The sequence below is a fragment of the Salvelinus alpinus genome, chromosome 8, assembly GCF_045679555.1.
Source record: "Salvelinus alpinus chromosome 8, SLU_Salpinus.1, whole genome shotgun sequence".
Lineage (NCBI taxonomy): Eukaryota > Metazoa > Chordata > Actinopteri > Salmoniformes > Salmonidae > Salvelinus > Salvelinus alpinus.
The window spans coordinates 15,128,854-15,150,050 of record NC_092093.1 but is presented as its reverse complement, the minus strand read 5'-3'; positions in this window follow the sequence as shown (position 1 = coordinate 15,150,050).

Here is a 21,197-nt window from a genome sequence, read left to right as displayed (position 1 = left end):
ATACTTCCAGTTGATCTTGCATTTCCCACACACATTATAGAAATCTATTCTCTGCTTCTAGCTTTTTTCTCTCCATCCTTGTAAAGGTACTACAGTGTACTACTGTTATTGTTGCAAAACACTTATGAAAACGGATGAAATCAACATATTGCTGAGCAATCTGTAGATCTCCTGAGCTGGTTACTAAGCAACATATATATATATATTTATATAGTCTACATCAAAAAAAGGATAATGTATATACAGTGGGGAGAACAAGTATTTGATACACTGCCGATTTTGCAGGTTTTCCTACTTACACAGCATGTAGAGGTCTGTAATTTTTATCATAGGTACACTTCAACTGTGAGAGACGGAATCTAAAACAAGAATCCAGAGAATCACATTGTATGATTTTTAAGTAATTAATTTGCATTTTATTGCATGACATAAGTATTTGATACATCAGAAAAGCAGAACTTAATATTTGGTACAGAAACCTTTGTTTGCAATTACAGAGATCATACGTTTCCTGTAGTTCTTGACCAAGTTTACACACACTGCAGCAGGGATTTTGGCCCACTCCTCCATACAGACCTTCTCCAGATCCTTCAGGTTTCGGGGCTGTCGCTGGGCAATACGGACTTTCAGCTCCCTCCAAAGATTTTCTATTGGGTTCAGGTCTGGAGACTGGCTAGGCCACTCCAGGACCTTGAGATGCTTCTTACGGAGCCACTCCTTAGTTGCCCTGGCTGTGTGTTTCGGGTCGTTGTCATGCTGGAAGACCCAGCCACGACCCATCTTCAATGCTCTTACTGAGGGAAGGAGGTTGTTGGCCAAGATCTCGCGATACATGGCCCCATCCATCCTCCCCTCAATATGGTGCAGTCGTCCTGTCCCCTTTGCAGAAAAGCATCCCCAAAGAATGATGTTTCCACCTCCATGCTTCACGGTTGGGATGGTGTTCTTGGGGTTGTACTCATCCTTCTTCTTCCTCCAAACACGGCGAGTGGAGTTTAGACCAAAAAGCTCTATTTTTGTCTCATCAGACCACATGACCGTCTCCCATTCCTCCTCTGGATCATCCAGATGGTCATTGGCAAACTTCAGACGGGCCTGGACATGCGCTGGCTTGAGCAGGGGGACCTTGCGTGCGCTGCAGGATTTTAATCCATGATGGCGTAGTGTGTTACTAATGGTTTTCTTTGAGACTGTGGTCCCAGCTCTCTTCAGGTCATTGACCAGGTCCTGCCGTGTAGTTCTGGGCTGATCCCTCACCTTCCTCATGATCATTGATGCCCCACCAGGTGAGATCTTGCATGGAGCCCCAGACCGAGGGTGATTGACCGTCATCTTGAACTTCTTCCATTTTCTAATAATTGCGCCAACAGTTGTTGCCTTCTCACCAAGCTGCTTGCCTATTGTCCTGTAGCCCATCCCAGCCTTGTGCAGGTCTAGAATTTTAGCCCTGATGTCCTTATACAGCTCTCTGGTCTTGGCCATTGTGGAGAGGTTGGAGTCTGTTTGATTGAGTGTGTGGACAGGTGTCTTTTATACAGGTAACGAGTTCAAACAGGTGCAGTTAATACAGGTAATGAGTGGAGAACAGGAGGGCTTCTTAAAGAAAAACTAACAGGTCTGTGAGAGCCGGAATTCTTACTGGTTTGTAGGTGATCAAATACTTATGTCATGCAATAAAATGCAAATTAATTACTTAAAAATCATACAATGTGATTTTCTGGATTTTTGTTTTAGATTCCGTCTCTCACAGTTGAAGTGTACCTATGATAAAAATTACAGACCTCTACATGCTTTGTAAGTAGGAAAACCTGCAAAATCGGCAGTGTATCAAATACTTGTTCTCCCCACTGTATATCTTTTTTTTTTTTTTTTTTTGACTCCATGTGGAGTCAACTTACCATTGGAAGAGTAAGGTCAGTCAACACAGTGAGTATATCATAGGTGGCCTACATGTACTACCTAGACTCTAGGTCCTGGAGCAATAGAAGGAACGCTGCAGTCCCAGAGGACCTCGGAGCCCAACCGACACCCTCGTGGAAGGATTTCTACAGTGCCAGAGGACCTTGGAGCCCAACCAACACCCTCGTGGAAGGATTTCTACAGTGCCAGAGGACCTTGGAGCCCAACCGACACCCCTGTGGAAAGATTTCTACAGTGCCAGAGGTCCTTGGAGCCCAACCAACACCCTCGTGGAAGGATTTCTACAGTGCCAGAGGACCTTGGAGCCCAACCGACACCCCTGTGGAAAGATTTCTACAGTGCCAGAGGACCTTGGAGCCCAACCGACACCCCTGTGGAAACATTTCTACAGTGCCAGAGGTCCTTGGAGCCCAACCGACACCCCTGTGGAAGGATTTCTACAGTGCCAGACGTCCTTGGAGCCCAAACGACACCCCTGTGGAAGGATTTCTACAGTGCCAGAGGACCTTGGAGCCCAATCGACACCACTGTGGAAGGATTTCTACAGTGCCAGAGGTCCTTGGAGCCCAACCAACACCCCTGTGGAAGGATTTCTACAGTGTCAGAGGTCCTTGGAGCCCAAACAACCCCCCTGTGGAAGGATTTCTTCCTCTGCCCCAAACTCCTCTTTAGGCTGAGGGAAGGGAAGGGAGTTTTGGTTGCATGCTGACAGAAGTGCTAGTGCTAGGACCATTGGACACAACTCATATGCTTTATTCTCTCTTCATATCAGCAGTAAACAAGAGAAGAAAAAGTTGTCATATGACCAACAGGAAGAAAGGCTGGATACTGTGGACTATAGATCCCTTCGCTATTCATCAGCATATCATACCAATCTCAGTGTGTTGTTGAGGTGTGTGTTAGGAGAAGACCCCATGAAAACCAGTGGACCTCAGGAAGACCCATGTAGACTCCCGTGGACCCCAAGGAAGACTAGCAGACCTCAGGAAGACCCATGTAGACTCCTGTGGACCCCTAGGAAGACTAGCAGACCTCAGGAAGACCCATGTAGACTCCTGTGGACCCCTAGGAAGTCTATTGGACCCCAGGAAATATGCAGTGGTCTAAATGTTCCATGCAGTAACGTTTAGGAAGGGAAATAAAGAGAAAAAGCCTAATGCAGCCTGGGAAGTAGGCACCTGAATTGTTTTTCTCCTCCATTCACACTTAATTTCTCTACTTCTTTCCTCTGGTAACTCCTCCTTTCGTTACCTTTCCTAATCTTCTCACCTGTCCTTTAATCTCTTTCACATCCATCACCTGTAATCTCATCACCTCCCTTTTAATCCTCCTCTCCTCACCTTCACTCTCATCCTCATTTCATCTACTCACTGAAGGATGAGAGGGGCCTTTGGGTCTGTTGTGGCATCCTTCAGACGCAGACCACTACAACACAAACATTTTCCTGATTCTGCATAAGGTAAGTACTGTCGTGACTCTTGCCTCTGTTTAGTGATAGCAGTATAGTCACGGAACCTTTGCAGAGTTGCAAAGAAAAAGCCATCTCTCAGACTGGCCAATAAAAATAAAAGATTGAGATGGGCAAAAGAACACAGTCACTGGAAAGAGGAACTCGGCCTAGAAGGCCAGCATCGCGGAGTCGCCTCGTCACTGATGACATTGAGACTGGTGTTTTGCGGGTACTACTTAATGAAGCTGCCAATTGAGGACTTGTGAGGCATCTGTTTCTCAAACTAGACACTCTAATGTACTTGTCCTCTTGCTCAGTTGTGCACCGGGGCCTCCCACTCCTCTTTCTCTTTTTTAATCCAGTCAGATAAACACTCCAAACAGCCTACCCGACCGCTCAGGGCGTCCGCATGGTCCTAAAGCACACATTTGCCTTGTTTTGTATCACATTCCAATGATAAAACTTGGGGGGGGCAAAAATTATATTTCAGAATGTGTCCCCCCCCCCGTCCCCAGTGGAAATTGCGCCCCTGGGTTTTACTGTATACCATCTTCTCACGTCAGATAGCGCTGTGTGACGTGTTAGGATGACGCCATCTTACGGCAGACAATGACCATGACTAATTGACACAGGGTGCAAAAACTTGGACTATAGTCTTGACAGAATAGGTGGACATGGGGATGATGAACTGGAAAACATGAGCATGAAAAACAACTCTTTTATATGGATTCAGGGGATGTATGTCACGTTCCTGACCTTATTTCCTTTGTTTAGTCTTTGTTTAGTTGGTCAGGACGTGAGCTGGGTGGGTGTAGTCTATGTTATGTGTTTCTTTGTTTAGGTTTGTCTTATTGGCCTGATATGGTTCTCAATCAGAGGCAGGTGTTTTACGTTGTCTCTGATTGGGAACCATATTAAGGTAGCCTGTTTTCACTGTTGGTTTGTGGGTGATTGTACCTGTTCTTGCGTTCATCTGTTTTTGTGTTCTCTAGTTCGGGACTGTAGCTTCGTTGGGTTTTCGTCTGTTTATTGTTTTGTTCATTATTGAAAAAGTATTCTAATAAATATGGATACATACCACGCTGCGCTTTGGTCCTCCTCTCCTTCTACCGACGGAAGCCATTACAGAATCACCCACCAAACTCGGACCAAGCAGCGTGGTAACGGGCAGCAGCGGCAGCAGCAGCAGCAATTTTCTAAGGTCTTGGCTGATTTCTTTAGATTTTCCCATTATTTCAAGCAAAGAGGCACTGAGGTTGAAGATAGGCATTGAAATACATCCAGAGGTACACCTCCAATTGACTCAAATTATGTCAATTAGCCTATCAGAAGCTTCCAAAGCCATGACATCATTTTCTGGAATTTTCCAAGCTGTTTAAAGGCACAGTCAACTTAGTGTATGTAAACTTCTGACCCACTAGAATTGTGATACAGTGAATTATAAGTGAAGAAATCTGTCTGTAAACAATTGTTGGAAAAATGACTTGTGTCATGCACAAAATGCCAAAACTAAAGTTTGTTAACAAGAAATTTGTTGAGTGGTTGAAAAACAAGTTTTAATGACTCCAACCTAAGTGTATGTAAACTTTTGACTTCAACTGTACATATGATGCAACTGTAACAGCTACATAAAGCATTATTAAAGCTTTATAATACATTCAACTTGGAAGATGTATGCCACAAATGTTCAGGTGAGGGAAATTAGCAGTTGTCAGTTCTTGGAAGAATTCTGTTTGGACTTTAATCTTCAGTGTTGTTGACCTGTAGTCCTGTGTACTGATGCAAATCAGTACATATCACGGTCTATAAATGATCGTGCACTCTTCCCCTCTTCTTAGTGACATGATATTCATCACATACTTCCAGTTGATCTTGCATTTCCCACACACATTATAGAAATCTATTCTCTGCTTCTAGCTTTTTTCTCTCCATCCTTGTAAAGGTACTACAGTGTACTACTGTTATTGTTGCAAAACACTTATGAAAACGGATGAAATCAACATATTGCTGAGCAATCTGTAGATCTCCTGAGCTGGTTACTAAGCAACATATATATATATATTTATATAGTCTACATCAAAAAAAGGATAATGTATATACAGTGGGGAGAACAAGTATTTGATACACTGCCGATTTTGCAGGTTTTCCTACTTACACAGCATGTAGAGGTCTGTAATTTTTATCATAGGTACACTTCAACTGTGAGAGACGGAATCTAAAACAAGAATCCAGAGAATCACATTGTATGATTTTTAAGTAATTAATTTGCATTTTATTGCATGACATAAGTATTTGATACATCAGAAAAGCAGAACTTAATATTTGGTACAGAAACCTTTGTTTGCAATTACAGAGATCATACGTTTCCTGTAGTTCTTGACCAAGTTTACACACACTGCAGCAGGGATTTTGGCCCACTCCTCCATACAGACCTTCTCCAGATCCTTCAGGTTTCGGGGCTGTCGCTGGGCAATACGGACTTTCAGCTCCCTCCAAAGATTTTCTATTGGGTTCAGGTCTGGAGACTGGCTAGGCCACTCCAGGACCTTGAGATGCTTCTTACGGAGCCACTCCTTAGTTGCCCTGGCTGTGTGTTTCGGGTCGTTGTCATGCTGGAAGACCCAGCCACGACCCATCTTCAATGCTCTTACTGAGGGAAGGAGGTTGTTGGCCAAGATCTCGCGATACATGGCCCCATCCATCCTCCCCTCAATATGGTGCAGTCGTCCTGTCCCCTTTGCAGAAAAGCATCCCCAAAGAATGATGTTTCCACCTCCATGCTTCACGGTTGGGATGGTGTTCTTGGGGTTGTACTCATCCTTCTTCTTCCTCCAAACACGGCGAGTGGAGTTTAGACCAAAAAGCTCTATTTTTGTCTCATCAGACCACATGACCGTCTCCCATTCCTCCTCTGGATCATCCAGATGGTCATTGGCAAACTTCAGACGGGCCTGGACATGCGCTGGCTTGAGCAGGGGGACCTTGCGTGCGCTGCAGGATTTTAATCCATGATGGCGTAGTGTGTTACTAATGGTTTTCTTTGAGACTGTGGTCCCAGCTCTCTTCAGGTCATTGACCAGGTCCTGCCGTGTAGTTCTGGGCTGATCCCTCACCTTCCTCATGATCATTGATGCCCCACCAGGTGAGATCTTGCATGGAGCCCCAGACCGAGGGTGATTGACCGTCATCTTGAACTTCTTCCATTTTCTAATAATTGCGCCAACAGTTGTTGCCTTCTCACCAAGCTGCTTGCCTATTGTCCTGTAGCCCATCCCAGCCTTGTGCAGGTCTAGAATTTTAGCCCTGATGTCCTTATACAGCTCTCTGGTCTTGGCCATTGTGGAGAGGTTGGAGTCTGTTTGATTGAGTGTGTGGACAGGTGTCTTTTATACAGGTAACGAGTTCAAACAGGTGCAGTTAATACAGGTAATGAGTGGAGAACAGGAGGGCTTCTTAAAGAAAAACTAACAGGTCTGTGAGAGCCGGAATTCTTACTGGTTTGTAGGTGATCAAATACTTATGTCATGCAATAAAATGCAAATTAATTACTTAAAAATCATACAATGTGATTTTCTGGATTTTTGTTTTAGATTCCGTCTCTCACAGTTGAAGTGTACCTATGATAAAAATTACAGACCTCTACATGCTTTGTAAGTAGGAAAACCTGCAAAATCGGCAGTGTATCAAATACTTGTTCTCCCCACTGTATATCTTTTTTTTTTTTTTTTTTGACTCCATGTGGAGTCAACTTACCATTGGAAGAGTAAGGTCAGTCAACACAGTGAGTATATCATAGGTGGCCTACATGTACTACCTAGACTCTAGGTCCTGGAGCAATAGAAGGAACGCTGCAGTCCCAGAGGACCTCGGAGCCCAACCGACACCCTCGTGGAAGGATTTCTACAGTGCCAGAGGACCTTGGAGCCCAACCAACACCCTCGTGGAAGGATTTCTACAGTGCCAGAGGACCTTGGAGCCCAACCGACACCCCTGTGGAAAGATTTCTACAGTGCCAGAGGTCCTTGGAGCCCAACCAACACCCTCGTGGAAGGATTTCTACAGTGCCAGAGGACCTTGGAGCCCAACCGACACCCCTGTGGAAAGATTTCTACAGTGCCAGAGGACCTTGGAGCCCAACCGACACCCCTGTGGAAACATTTCTACAGTGCCAGAGGTCCTTGGAGCCCAACCGACACCCCTGTGGAAGGATTTCTACAGTGCCAGACGTCCTTGGAGCCCAAACGACACCCCTGTGGAAGGATTTCTACAGTGCCAGAGGACCTTGGAGCCCAATCGACACCACTGTGGAAGGATTTCTACAGTGCCAGAGGTCCTTGGAGCCCAACCAACACCCCTGTGGAAGGATTTCTACAGTGTCAGAGGTCCTTGGAGCCCAAACAACCCCCCTGTGGAAGGATTTCTTCCTCTGCCCCAAACTCCTCTTTAGGCTGAGGGAAGGGAAGGGAGTTTTGGTTGCATGCTGACAGAAGTGCTAGTGCTAGGACCATTGGACACAACTCATATGCTTTATTCTCTCTTCATATCAGCAGTAAACAAGAGAAGAAAAAGTTGTCATATGACCAACAGGAAGAAAGGCTGGATACTGTGGACTATAGATCCCTTCGCTATTCATCAGCATATCATACCAATCTCAGTGTGTTGTTGAGGTGTGTGTTAGGAGAAGACCCCATGAAAACCAGTGGACCTCAGGAAGACCCATGTAGACTCCCGTGGACCCCAAGGAAGACTAGCAGACCTCAGGAAGACCCATGTAGACTCCTGTGGACCCCTAGGAAGACTAGCAGACCTCAGGAAGACCCATGTAGACTCCTGTGGACCCCTAGGAAGTCTATTGGACCCCAGGAAATATGCAGTGGTCTAAATGTTCCATGCAGTAACGTTTAGGAAGGGAAATAAAGAGAAAAAGCCTAATGCAGCCTGGGAAGTAGGCACCTGAATTGTTTTTCTCCTCCATTCACACTTAATTTCTCTACTTCTTTCCTCTGGTAACTCCTCCTTTCGTTACCTTTCCTAATCTTCTCACCTGTCCTTTAATCTCTTTCACATCCATCACCTGTAATCTCATCACCTCCCTTTTAATCCTCCTCTCCTCACCTTCACTCTCATCCTCATTTCATCTACTCACTGAAGGATGAGAGGGGCCTTTGGGTCTGTTGTGGCATCCTTCAGACGCAGACCACTACAACACAAACATTTTCCTGATTCTGCATAAGGTAAGTACTGTCGTGACTCTTGCCTCTGTTTAGTGATAGCAGTATAGTCACGGAACCTTTGCAGAGTTGCAAAGAAAAAGCCATCTCTCAGACTGGCCAATAAAAATAAAAGATTGAGATGGGCAAAAGAACACAGTCACTGGAAAGAGGAACTCGGCCTAGAAGGCCAGCATCGCGGAGTCGCCTCGTCACTGATGACATTGAGACTGGTGTTTTGCGGGTACTACTTAATGAAGCTGCCAATTGAGGACTTGTGAGGCATCTGTTTCTCAAACTAGACACTCTAATGTACTTGTCCTCTTGCTCAGTTGTGCACCGGGGCCTCCCACTCCTCTTTCTCTTTTTTAATCCAGTCAGATAAACACTCCAAACAGCCTACCCGACCGCTCAGGGCGTCCGCATGGTCCTAAAGCACACATTTGCCTTGTTTTGTATCACATTCCAATGATAAAACTTGGGGGGGGCAAAAATTATATTTCAGAATGTGTCCCCCCCCCGTCCCCAGTGGAAATTGCGCCCCTGGGTTTTACTGTATACCATCTTCTCACGTCAGATAGCGCTGTGTGACGTGTTAGGATGACGCCATCTTACGGCAGACAATGACCATGACTAATTGACACAGGGTGCAAAAACTTGGACTATAGTCTTGACAGAATAGGTGGACATGGGGATGATGAACTGGAAAACATGAGCATGAAAAACAACTCTTTTATATGGATTCAGGGGATGTATGTCACGTTCCTGACCTTATTTCCTTTGTTTAGTCTTTGTTTAGTTGGTCAGGACGTGAGCTGGGTGGGTGTAGTCTATGTTATGTGTTTCTTTGTTTAGGTTTGTCTTATTGGCCTGATATGGTTCTCAATCAGAGGCAGGTGTTTTAATGTCTCTGATTGGGAACCATATTAAGGTAGCCTGTTTTCACTGTTGGTTTGTGGGTGATTGTACCTGTTCTTGCGTTCATCTGTTTTTGTGTTCTCTAGTTCGGGACTGTAGCTTCGTTGGGTTTTCGTCTGTTTATTGTTTTGTTCATTATTGAAAAAGTATTCTAATAAATATGGATACATACCACGCTGCGCTTTGGTCCTCCTCTCCTTCTACCGACGGAAGCCATTACAGAATCACCCACCAAACTCGGACCAAGCAGCGTGGTAACGGGCAGCAGCGGCAGCAGCAGCAGCAGCAGCGATGTCAGGAGGAATGGACTTGGGAAGATGTGTTGGACGGAAAGGGTTGCTACACATGGGAGGAGATCCTGGCTGGAAGGGATCGCCTTCCATGGGAACAGGTGGAGGCAGCTAGGAGAGCGGAGGCAGCTGCGAAGGGGAACCGGTGTTACGAGGGAACACGGCTGGCAAGGAAGCCCAGGAGGAAACCCCAAAAATTTCTTGGGGGGGCACACGGGGAGTGTGGCGAAGTCAGGTAGGAGACCTGCGCCAACTTCCCGTGCTTACCGTGGAGAGCGAGAGTACGAGCAGACACTGTGTTATGCGGAAAATCGCACGGTGTCTCCTGTACGTGTGCTTAGCCCGGTGCGGTGCATCCCAGCTCCACGTATCGGCCGGGCTAGAGTGGGCATCGAGCCAGGTGCCATGAAGCCGGCTCAACGCAGCTGGTCTCCAGTGCGTCTCCTCGGGCCGGTGTACATGGCACCAGCCTTACGCATGGTGTCCCCGGTTCGCCAGCACAGCCCAGTGCGGGCTATTCCACCTCGCCGCACTGGCCTGGCTACGGGGAGCATTCAACCAGGTAAGGTTGGGCAGGCTCGGTGCTCAAGAGCTCCAGTACGCCTTCACGGTCCGGTATATCCGGTGCCACCTCCTCGCCCCAGTCCAGTACCACCAGTGCCAACACCACGCACCAGGCTTCCTGTGCGTCTCCAGAGCCCTGTTCCAGCCCGGTACCACCAGTTCCTGCACCACGCACCAGGCCTACTGTGCGCCTCAGCAGGCCAGAGTTTGCCGTCTGCCCAGCGCCGCCTGCGCTGCCCGTCTGCCCAGCGCCGTCTGACCTGTCCGTCTGCCCAGCGCCGCCTGCGCTGTCCGTCTGCCCAGCGCCGTCTGAGCCGCCCGTCTGTCCGGAGCCGTCAGAGCCGCCCGTCTGCCCAGCGCCGCCTGCGCTGCCCGTCTGCCCAGCGCCGTCTGAGCCGCCCGTCTGTCCGGAGCCGTCAGAGCCGCCCGTCTGTCCTGAGCCGTCAAAGCCGCCCGTCTGTCCTGAGCCGTCAGAGCCGCCCATCTGTTTTTGTGTTCTCTAGTTCGGGACTGTAGCTTAGTTGGGTTTTCGTCTGTTTATTGTTTTGTTCATTATTGAAAAAGTATTCTAATAAATATGGATACATACCACGGTGCGCTTTGGTCCTCCTCTCCTTCTACCGACGGAAGCCATTACAATGTACTATACCTTACATTTACCATGACATTGTTAAATACTCGTTTATGATTGGATTGAAGGGCATTATAGATTCTTTACGTCGTTCATTATTTTCCATAGAATGCAATGCCCCTTGTTTATTATACCTTACATAATGCATGTGATCATTTTCATCACTGCTTGTCATTTGCAGTTGCACACTTGTTACCACAGCAAATTATCTTACCAGTTTACAATGGCTATTATACAGTATTTACTACAGTTAACCTTTCACGAGCCTCTACCCCGGGTCCGGGATCACCCCCCACCCCCCCCACACACTGATTAGCATAGCTAGCATAGCTTCACAAGTAGATAGTAGCATCTAAATATCATTAAATCACAAGTCCAAGACACCAGATGAAAGATACAGATCTTGTGAATAAAGCCACCATTTCAGATTTTTAAAATGTTTTACAGGGAAGACAAAATATGTAAATCTATTAGCTAAACACGTTAGCAAAATACACCACTATTCTAACTCCATCAGTTTCTTACTCCTTCAGGTGCTATCACCAATTCGGCTCAACTAAGATATTGATAGCCAATAACCTATAAAAAAAACCATCAGATGACAGTCTGATAACATATTCATGGTATAGGATAGTTTTTGTTAGAAAAAAGTGCATATTTCAGGTAGAAATCACAGTTTACAATTGCACCGACCATCACAAATCGACTAGAATTACTAGATAGAGCAACGTGTATGACCAATTTACTCATCATAAAACATTTCATAAAAATAGACAAAGCATAGCAATGGAAAGACCCAGTTCTTGTGATTTCAGACCATATTTCAGATTTTCTAAGCGTTTTTCAGCGAAAACACAATAAATCGATAAGTTAGCATACCACATGTGCAAACGTTACCAGAGCATCGATTCCAGCCAAAGAGCGCTATAACGTAATCACCGCCAAAATATATTAATTTTTTCACTAACCTTCTCAGAATTCTTCCGATGACACTCCTGTAACATCATTTTACAACATACATATACAGTTTGTTCGAAAAGGTGCATATTTAGCCATACAAAACCGTGGTTATACAATGGAAATAGTCACAACTCAAGCCTCAAAATGAGGAACGTCAGCTTTCAGAGTGATCTAGTTTAATCGAAAGCTAATCATATACTTGACTAAAAAATACAGGGTTGACAGGAATCGAAAGACAAATTAGTTCTTAATGCAACCGCTGATTTACATTTTTAAAATTATCCTTACTTTTCAATACAGGGTTCGCCAAGTGAAGCTATACCAAACAAAATGGCGAAATATGCGTTTAAAATATTTCGACAGAACAACGATTTATCATATTAAATATTGCTTACTTTGAGCTGTTCTTCCATCATATTCTTGGGCAATGTATCCTTTCTATGTTATAAACGTCTTTTGGTCGATAGATGTCCTCTGTCCTTCGAAATATCCACTAACGATCGAACGGGACCCCAAAACGTGTCCAAAGTTTCAGAGTGCACAACAAAGAAATTCCTCAAAATCGCACTAAACGGATATAAATTGCTATAAAACGGTTCAAATTAACTACATTATGATGTTTTTAACAACTATAACGACTGAAAACATGACCGGAGAAATATTGCTGGTTAGACAAGGATTTGGAATGAGGCAAGTCCGATGTCCTTCACGCTTCAGGCGCGCGACGAGAAAGGGCGGTCCCTATACATTTTGTGGTTTTATAATGGCTGGGATTGTGCAATAGACTCCATTCAAAACGTGATGACGTACAGACACCCAGAGGAAGACGTAGGCAGTGTCGGTTTCTTCATAGCATTCACTGTCGCCTTAAAAACAGACTCCAGATCAGGGGTAAAAATTTCTGAAATCTGACCCCTGTCATGAAAAGTGCTGTAGATATTGTTCTGTACCACTCAGAGACAAAATTCCAACTTCTATAGAAACTAGAAGGTGTTTTCTATCCAATAATAACAATAATATGCATATTGTACGATCAAGAATTTAGCACGAGGCAGTTTAATTTGGAGACCCAAATATGCTAATGCGGAACAGCACCCCCTATAGTTGCAAGAAGTTAAGTTGTATTTACTCTTCTTGTCTCTAACTTGTATAAAGGATTATACAGAACTTCCGGCGCCGAAAAGAGATGGCCGCCTCGCTTCGCGTTCCTTGGAAAATATGCAGTATTTTGTTTTTTTATGTGTTATTTCTTACATCGGTACCCCAGGTAATCTTAGGTTTCATTACATACAGTCGGGAGGAACTACTGAATATACGATTAACGTCAACTCATCATCGTTCCTACCAGGAATATGACTTTCCCGAAACGGATCCAGTGTTTTGCCTTCCACCCAATACAATGGATCTGATCCCAGCCGGCGACCCTGTGCGACGCCGTAAAAGGGGCAAACGAGGCGGTCTCGTGGTCAGGCTTCGGAGACGGGCACATCGCGCTCCACTCCCTAGCATACTACTCGCCAATGTCCAGTCTCTTGACAATAAGGTTGATGAAATCCGAGCACGGGTAGCATTCCAGAGAGACATCAGGGATTGCAACGTGCTCTGCTTCACGGAAACATGGCTAACTCAAGAGACGCTAACGGAGTCGGTGCAGCCAGCTGGTTTCTTCATGCATCGCGCCGACAGAAACAAACATCTTTCTGGTAAGAAGAGGGGCGGGGGGGTATGCCTTATGATTAACGAGACGTGGTGTGATCATCATAACAACACACAGGAACTCAAGTCATTCTGTTCACCTGATCTAGAACTCCTCACAATCAAATGTCGACCGCATTATCTACCAAGGGAATTCTCTTCAATCATAATCACAGCTATATATTCCCCCCCAAGCAGACACATCGATGGCCCTGAACGAACTTTATCTGACTCTTTGTAAACTGGAAACCACACACCCTGAGGCTGCATTCATCGTAGCTGGGGATTTTAACAAGGCTAATCTAAAAACAAAACTCCCTAAATTCTATCAGCATATCGATTGTGCTACCAGGGCTGGAAAAACCCTAGATCATTGTTATACTAATTTCCGCGACGCATATAAGGCCCTCCCCCGCCCCCCTTTCGGAAAAGCTGACCACGACTCCATTTTGTTGATTCCAGCCTACAAACAGAAACTAAAACAACAAGCTCCCGCGCTCAGGTCTGTTCAACGCTGGTCCGACCAATCTGAATCCACGCTTCAAGACTGCTTCGATCACGCGGATTGGAATATGTTCCGCATTGCGTCCAACAACAATATTGACGAATATGCTGATTCGGTGAGCGAGTTCATTAGGAAGTGCATTGACGATGTCGTACCCACAGCAACGATTAAAACATTCCCAAACCAGAAACCGTGGATTGACGGCAGCATTCGCGTGAAACTGAAAGCGCGAACCACTGCTTTTAACCAGGGCAAGGTGACCGGAAGCATGACCGAATACAAACAGTGTAGCTATTCTCTCCGCAAGGCAATCAAACAGGCTAAGTCCCAGTACAGAGACAAAATCGAGTCGCAATTCAACAGCTCAGACACAAGAGGTATGTGGCAGGGTCTACAGTCAATCACGGATTACAAAAAGAAAACCAGCCCCGTCGCGGACCAGGATGTCTTGCTCCCAGACAGGCTAAACAACTTTTTTGCCCGCTTTGAGGACAATACAGTGCCACTGACACGGCCCCCTACCAAAACCTGCGGGCTCTCCTTCACTGCAGCCGAGGTGAGTAAAACATTTAAACGTGTTAACCCTCGCAAGGCTGCAGGCCCAGACGGCATTCCCAGCCGCGTCCTCAGAGCATGCGCAGACCAGCTGGCTGGTGTGTTTACGGACATATTCAATCAATCCTTATCCCAGTCTGCTGTTCCCACATGCTTCAAGAGGGCCACCATTGTTCCTGTTCCCAAGAAAGCTAAGGTAACTGAGCTAAACGACTACCGCCCCGTAGCACTCACTTCCGTCATCATGAAGTGCTTTGAGAGACTAGTCAAGGACCATATCACCTCCACCCTACCGGACACCCTAGACCCACTCCAATTTGCTTACCGACCCAATAGGTCCACAGACGACGCAATCGCAACCACACTGCACACTGCCCTAACCCATCTGGACAAGAGGAATACCCATGTGAGAATGCTGTTCATCGATTACAGCTCAGCATTTAACACCATAGTACCCTCCAAACTCGTCATCAAGCTCGAGACCCTGGGTCTCGACCCCGCCCTGTGCAACTGGGTCCTGGACTTCCTGACGGGCCGCCCCCAGGTGGTGAGGGTAGGTAACAACATCTCCACCCCGCTGATCCTCAACACTGGGGCCCCACAAGGGTGCGTTCTGAGCCCTCTCCTGTACTCCCTGTTCACCCACGACTGCGTGGCCATGCACGCCTCCAACTCAATCATCAAGTTTGCGGATGACACTACAGTGGTAGGCTTGATTACCAACAACGACGAGACGGCCTACAGGGAGGAGGTGAGGGCCCTCGGAGTGTGGTGTCAGGAAAATAACCTCACACTCAACGTCAACAAAACAAAGGAGATGATTGTGGACTTCAGGAAACAGCAGAGGGAGCACCCCCCTATCCACATCGACGGGTCAGTAGTGGAGAAGGTGGAAAGTTTTAAGTTCCTCGGTGTACACATCACGGACAAACTGAATTGGTCCACCCACACAGACAGCGTTGTGAAGAAGGCGCAGCAGCGCCTCTTCAACCTCAGGAGGCTGAAGAAATTCGGCTTGTCACCAAAAGCACTCACAAACTTCTACAGATGCACAATCGAGAGCATCCTGTCGGGCTGTATCACCGCCTGGTACGGCAACTGCTCCGCCCACAACCGTAAGGCTCTCCAGAGGGTAGTGAGGTCTGCAGAACGCATCACCGGGGGCAAACTACCTGCCCTCCAGGACACCTACACCACCCGATGTCACAGGAAGGCCATAAAGATCATCAAGGACAACAACCACCCAAGCCACTGCCTGTTCACCCCGCTATCATCCAGAAGGCGAGGTCAGTACAGGTGCATCAAAGCAGGGACCGAGAGACTGAAAAACAGCTTCTATCTCAAGGCCATCAGACTGTTAAACAGCCACCACTAACATTTAGCGGCCGCTGCCAACATACTGACTCAACTCCAGCCACTTTAAAAATGGGAATTGATGGAAATTATGTAAAAATGTACCACTAGCCACTTTAAACAATGCCACTTAATATAATGTTTACATACCCTACATTACCCATCTCATATGTATATACTGTACTCTATATCATCTACTGCATCTTGCCATCTTAATGTAATACATGTACCACCAGCCACTTTAAACTATGCCACTTTATGTTTACATACCCTACAGTACTCATCTCATATGTATATACCGTACTCTATACCATCTACTGCATCTTGCCATGCCGTTCTGTACCACCACTCATTCATATATCTTTATGTACATACTCTTTATCCCTTTACACTTGTGTGTGTGTATAAGGTAGTAGTTGTGGAATTGTTAGGTTAGATTACTTGTTGGTTATTACTGCATTGTCGGAACTAGAAGCACAAGCATTTCGCTACACTCGCATTAACATCTGCTAACCATGTGTATGTGACTAATAAAATTTGATTTGATTTGATTTGGTATATTCCTCTTACAGACCTCTTCTAGTTAAAGCACAAGCATGATGAGGGAACTGTCTTTTTCGAGGTGAGAAAAGACTCCCTGAGTCAGTCATTGTACTCGGCTCCAGGCTGGATGGATGCTCATCCTGTTGATTAGGACCCAAAGAGGCTGCTCTATTGAGCGAATATCCTTTCCGTCTGGAGCTCCAGTACACCACACAGCCACAATGAGGATTAAAACACCTCTCACAGGGTATTTATGGGGATGAACACCACAAAGTGCTCGTCTCCCACTCTCCCGTCCTAAATGCTCCACGGTACGCTCCCATAGCCACTGAGGTCATAGGGTGAAACTCTAACCAATTTTTGTTTCTCTGTTATTAGGAGGAAGAGAGTGAAATCTCATTCTGCTGCTTTCAGATTAGCTCATCAGTAGCCATGTGATGTGCCGAGCCGAACTAAGCTATGCCAAGTTAAGTTGAAAATAAAATAACAAAACCAGCGCTGTGTGGTTCGGGTCGGCACGATAGTGTGAAAATTATGGTATAAGTCTTCCATAGCTGAGGGGCCACAGGGTGACATGGGCCCCAGACTTTTCAGAACTCAATCTGTGATGAAAAATGTTTGGTTTCAGGTTGAAAACACTCTATATCACTCTTACAGCTACAGGGTGTACTCAACAGTACAGTTAGACTCCTTTTATCTCCCTCTATCTCTCTCTCGCTCTCTCTCATTTCTATTATCATGTGGATGAAAGATTCAGACAAGACTGGCACTGTTTTAAGTACTCATGGCCTTTCATTAATGATTCTCTATTGTTGCATATTCTCTATAAAATATACAAAGAAAAATCCCGTGGGTATGTAAATGGTGATAAAACATTGATAAAACGTCTATCAGTGAGTACACAGCCCATCATTCTCTACCGCAGCATGAATATTCAACAAAGCCTTAGACAGAACAATCACATTTCAAGACGAAGGCTTCTCTTTTATTATGGATACATTGATGTCCCCTTCCTCAATAGTTATTTTGGTGAGCTTCCATTCAGTAATGAAAAGAGAATGCATTTCCTGCTGTGTGTCTGGTGTCCCGTGGTGATGATGTCAGAGGGTTCCATTCTGATGGACTGTCAGGGGAGCATCCTGCCAACTGTTGCCAAGTGACAACATTAGAGGCAGGGGAATCAGCATGTCAACCAGGACTAGTATGAATTCCCTCCACAAATAAGTCAACCTATAAAGGAAGTCTTTATGAAAAAGATAGAGGGAATAGGCCTGCAGGGAGTGTAGGCCTGTATCAATAAAGTCAAAATGCATTAATAAGTATATAGAACGTGTAGGGAGTGTACAGAGTTGACAATGCACCCTTTAAATAGACACTTTACAAACAGTATGCGTCCTTAGTTTTTGTTTTGTTTGCTACTATAGGGCTCTATAGTGTGACCATTTTATGTGAATATGCGCCAAAGTATTTATTTTATTTTATTTAGGAGCATCAGTGCGCCTAGAAAATGAAGGATTCTAGCTTCATTACCCAAAATATTTTGCATTGTGCTCCTAAATGTATTTGTGTGAGCCTACATGTTTCAATTTAGGTGCACACGTACTCCTTATAAAAAAGGTCAGCATAGAGCCCTGCACTATGGGTGGTATAGAAGGTAGAGTAAATGTCATCAGGTTTGAGGAGTAACTGATTAGAAAGAAAATGAATCAATTACAGTGCATTTGGTAACTATTCAGACCACTTCCCTTTTTCCAGATTTTGTTACATTACAGCCGTATTCTAAAATGGATTAAATATCAATCAATCAAATGTATTTATAAATCCCTTTTTACATCAGCTGATGTCACAAAGTGCTCTACAGAAACCCAGCCTAAAACCCCAAACAGCAAGCAATGCAGGTGTAGAAGCATGGTGGCTAGGAAAAACTCTCTAGAAAGGCCAGAACCTAGGAAGAAACCTAGAAAGCAACCAGGCTATGAGGGGTGGCCAGTCCTCTTCTGGCTGTGCCGGGTGGAGATTATAACAGAACATGGCCAAGATGTTCAAATGTCAAAGATGACCAACAGGGTCAAATAATAATAATCAGAGTGGTTTTAGAGAGGTGCAACAGGTCAGCACCTCAGGAGTAAATGTCAGTTGGCTTTTCATAGCTGGTCATTCAGAGTATCTCTACCGCTCCTGCTGTCTCTAGAGAGTTGAAAACATCAGGTCTGGGACTGGTAGCACGTCCGGTGAACAGGTCAGACATTTTTTTCCTCATCAATCTACACACAATACCCAAAAATGACAAAGCAAAGACAGGTTTTTAGAAGTTTTTGCACATTTATTTAAAATAAAAAACACAAAAAACTAATTTACATAAGTAGTCAGACCATTTGCTATGAGACTCAAAATTGAACTCAGGTGCATCTTGTTTCCATTGATCATCCTTGAGATGTTTCTACAACTTGATTGGAGTCCACCTGTGGTAAATTCGTTTGATTGGACATGATTTGGAAAGGCACACACCTCTCTATAGGTATCCCACAGACTGTGCATGTCAGAGCAAAAACTGAGTCATCAGGTCGAAGGAATTGTCCGTAGAGCTCTGAGACAGGATTGTGTTGAGGCACAGATCTGGGGAAGGGTACCAAAACATGTCTGCAGCATTGAAGGTCCCAAATAACACTGTAGCCTCCATCATTCTGAAATGGAAGAAGTTTGGAACCACCAAGACCCTTCCTAGAGCTGGCCGCCCCGGCCAAACTGAGTAATCGGGGGAGAAGGGCCTTGGTCAGGGAGGTGACCAAGAACCCGATGGTCACTGTGACAGAGCACCAGAGTTCCTCTGTGGAGATGGGAGAACCTTCCAGAAGGACAACCATCTCTGCAGCACTCCACCAATCAGGCCTTTATGGTAGAGTGTAAATGTAAATGTAAATGTAATGTAAATGTAAATGTAAATGTAAATGTAGAGTGGCCAGACGGAAGCCACTCCTCAATAAAAGGCACATGACAGCCCACTTGGAGTTTGCCAAAAAGCACCTAATGGACTCTCAGATCATGAGAAACAAGATTCTCTGGTCTGATGAAACCAAGATTGAACTCTTTGGCTTGAATGCCAAGCGTCACGTCTGGAGAAAACTTGGTACCATCTCTATGGTGAAGCGTGGTGGTGTCAGCATCTAATTGTGGGGATGTTTTTCGGCGGCAGGGACTGGGAGACTAGTCTGGATCGAGGGAAAGATGAACGGAGCGAAGTACAGAGAGATCCTTGATGAAAACCTGCTCCAGAGCACTCAGGACCTCAGACTGGGTGCTAAGGTTCACCTTCCAACAGGACAATGACCCTAAGTACACAGCCAAGACAATGCAGGAGTGGCCTCGGGACAAGTCTCAGAGTGTCCTTGAGTGGCTCAGCCAGAGCCCGGACTTGAACCCGATCGAACATCTCTGGAGAGAACTGAAAAAAGCTGTGCAGCAACGCTCCCCATCCAACCTGACAGAGCTTGAGAGGATCTGCAGAATAAATTCCCCAAGTACAGGTGTGCCAAACTTGTAGCATCATACCCAAGAAGACTCAAGGTTGTAATCGCTGCCGAAGGTGCTTCAACAAAGTACTGAGTAAAGAGTCTGAATACTTATGTAAATGTGATATTTCCATTTTGTATTTTTCATAAATTTGCGAACACAGTGACTAGGGGTCTGATTTCAATGATGGACTCTTTTGTCATAGAGGAACTATGTCACTGTCTATCTTGATAAGGGGAAGAAAAAACATTCCAGGGACCCTCATTGAAACAACTTTGATTCAGCCAGTGTGTGCCCAGTGGCTTGTCACTGCTTTTGCCTAGGGTCAGGATAACGATATTAGACTATACTGAAGTTTCTTATGTCTGATAATGTGATTTTAAGGTCATGAGTATGTTGTCATTATTTCAATAGATATGTTCTTGCTCATAGGAATGATACGATTGGGCTAAAGAGATATTGTAAGGTGCTTGAATGTCCCTGATCTAGAATGCCTTGCCAACTCTTGCAGTTGTCTCAGACACATCCCTTGTCTACTTCCCCTCTATACCCTCATCTCAGTAATCAGCTGACAGAAAAAAACTGAGTTGCTACTCTGCCCACCAGCTCCCTGTTTCACAACATTAAGTCAAAGCTGGTATCTGTCAATCAATAGGTTAATTTTATATGGCCTGACAATATGTTTTTATGCTCTTTTGTGGCTGTTTAGTATGCCGTAGGTGGGTTAATGTGTAAAATATATGTCATAACGAGTTGTGTCGAGTTGTTCCTGGAGTGATTATGCAGGACGGTTAAAAAAAAATTGGCATCATGCATGGTAGAGTTAATGAGGCCGTGAAGTGAAGTGAAGTGAGTGGGACGCACCCTGTCCACCTTATCGGATGGCAGTCTGATGAGCCTTGGGGGTCATCGCTCATACAGTTACAGACTGCACTGGATTCATCTGACTGCCGTGACAGTCTGTGGACTTTCTGGTGGGGAGGGAGGGAGGGAGGGAGGGAGGGAGGGAGGGAGGGAGGGAGGGAGGGAGGGAGGGAGGGAGCAGGAGGTAAAGGATGAGGGCGAAAATGTCAATAGAGTATTCAGACAACGG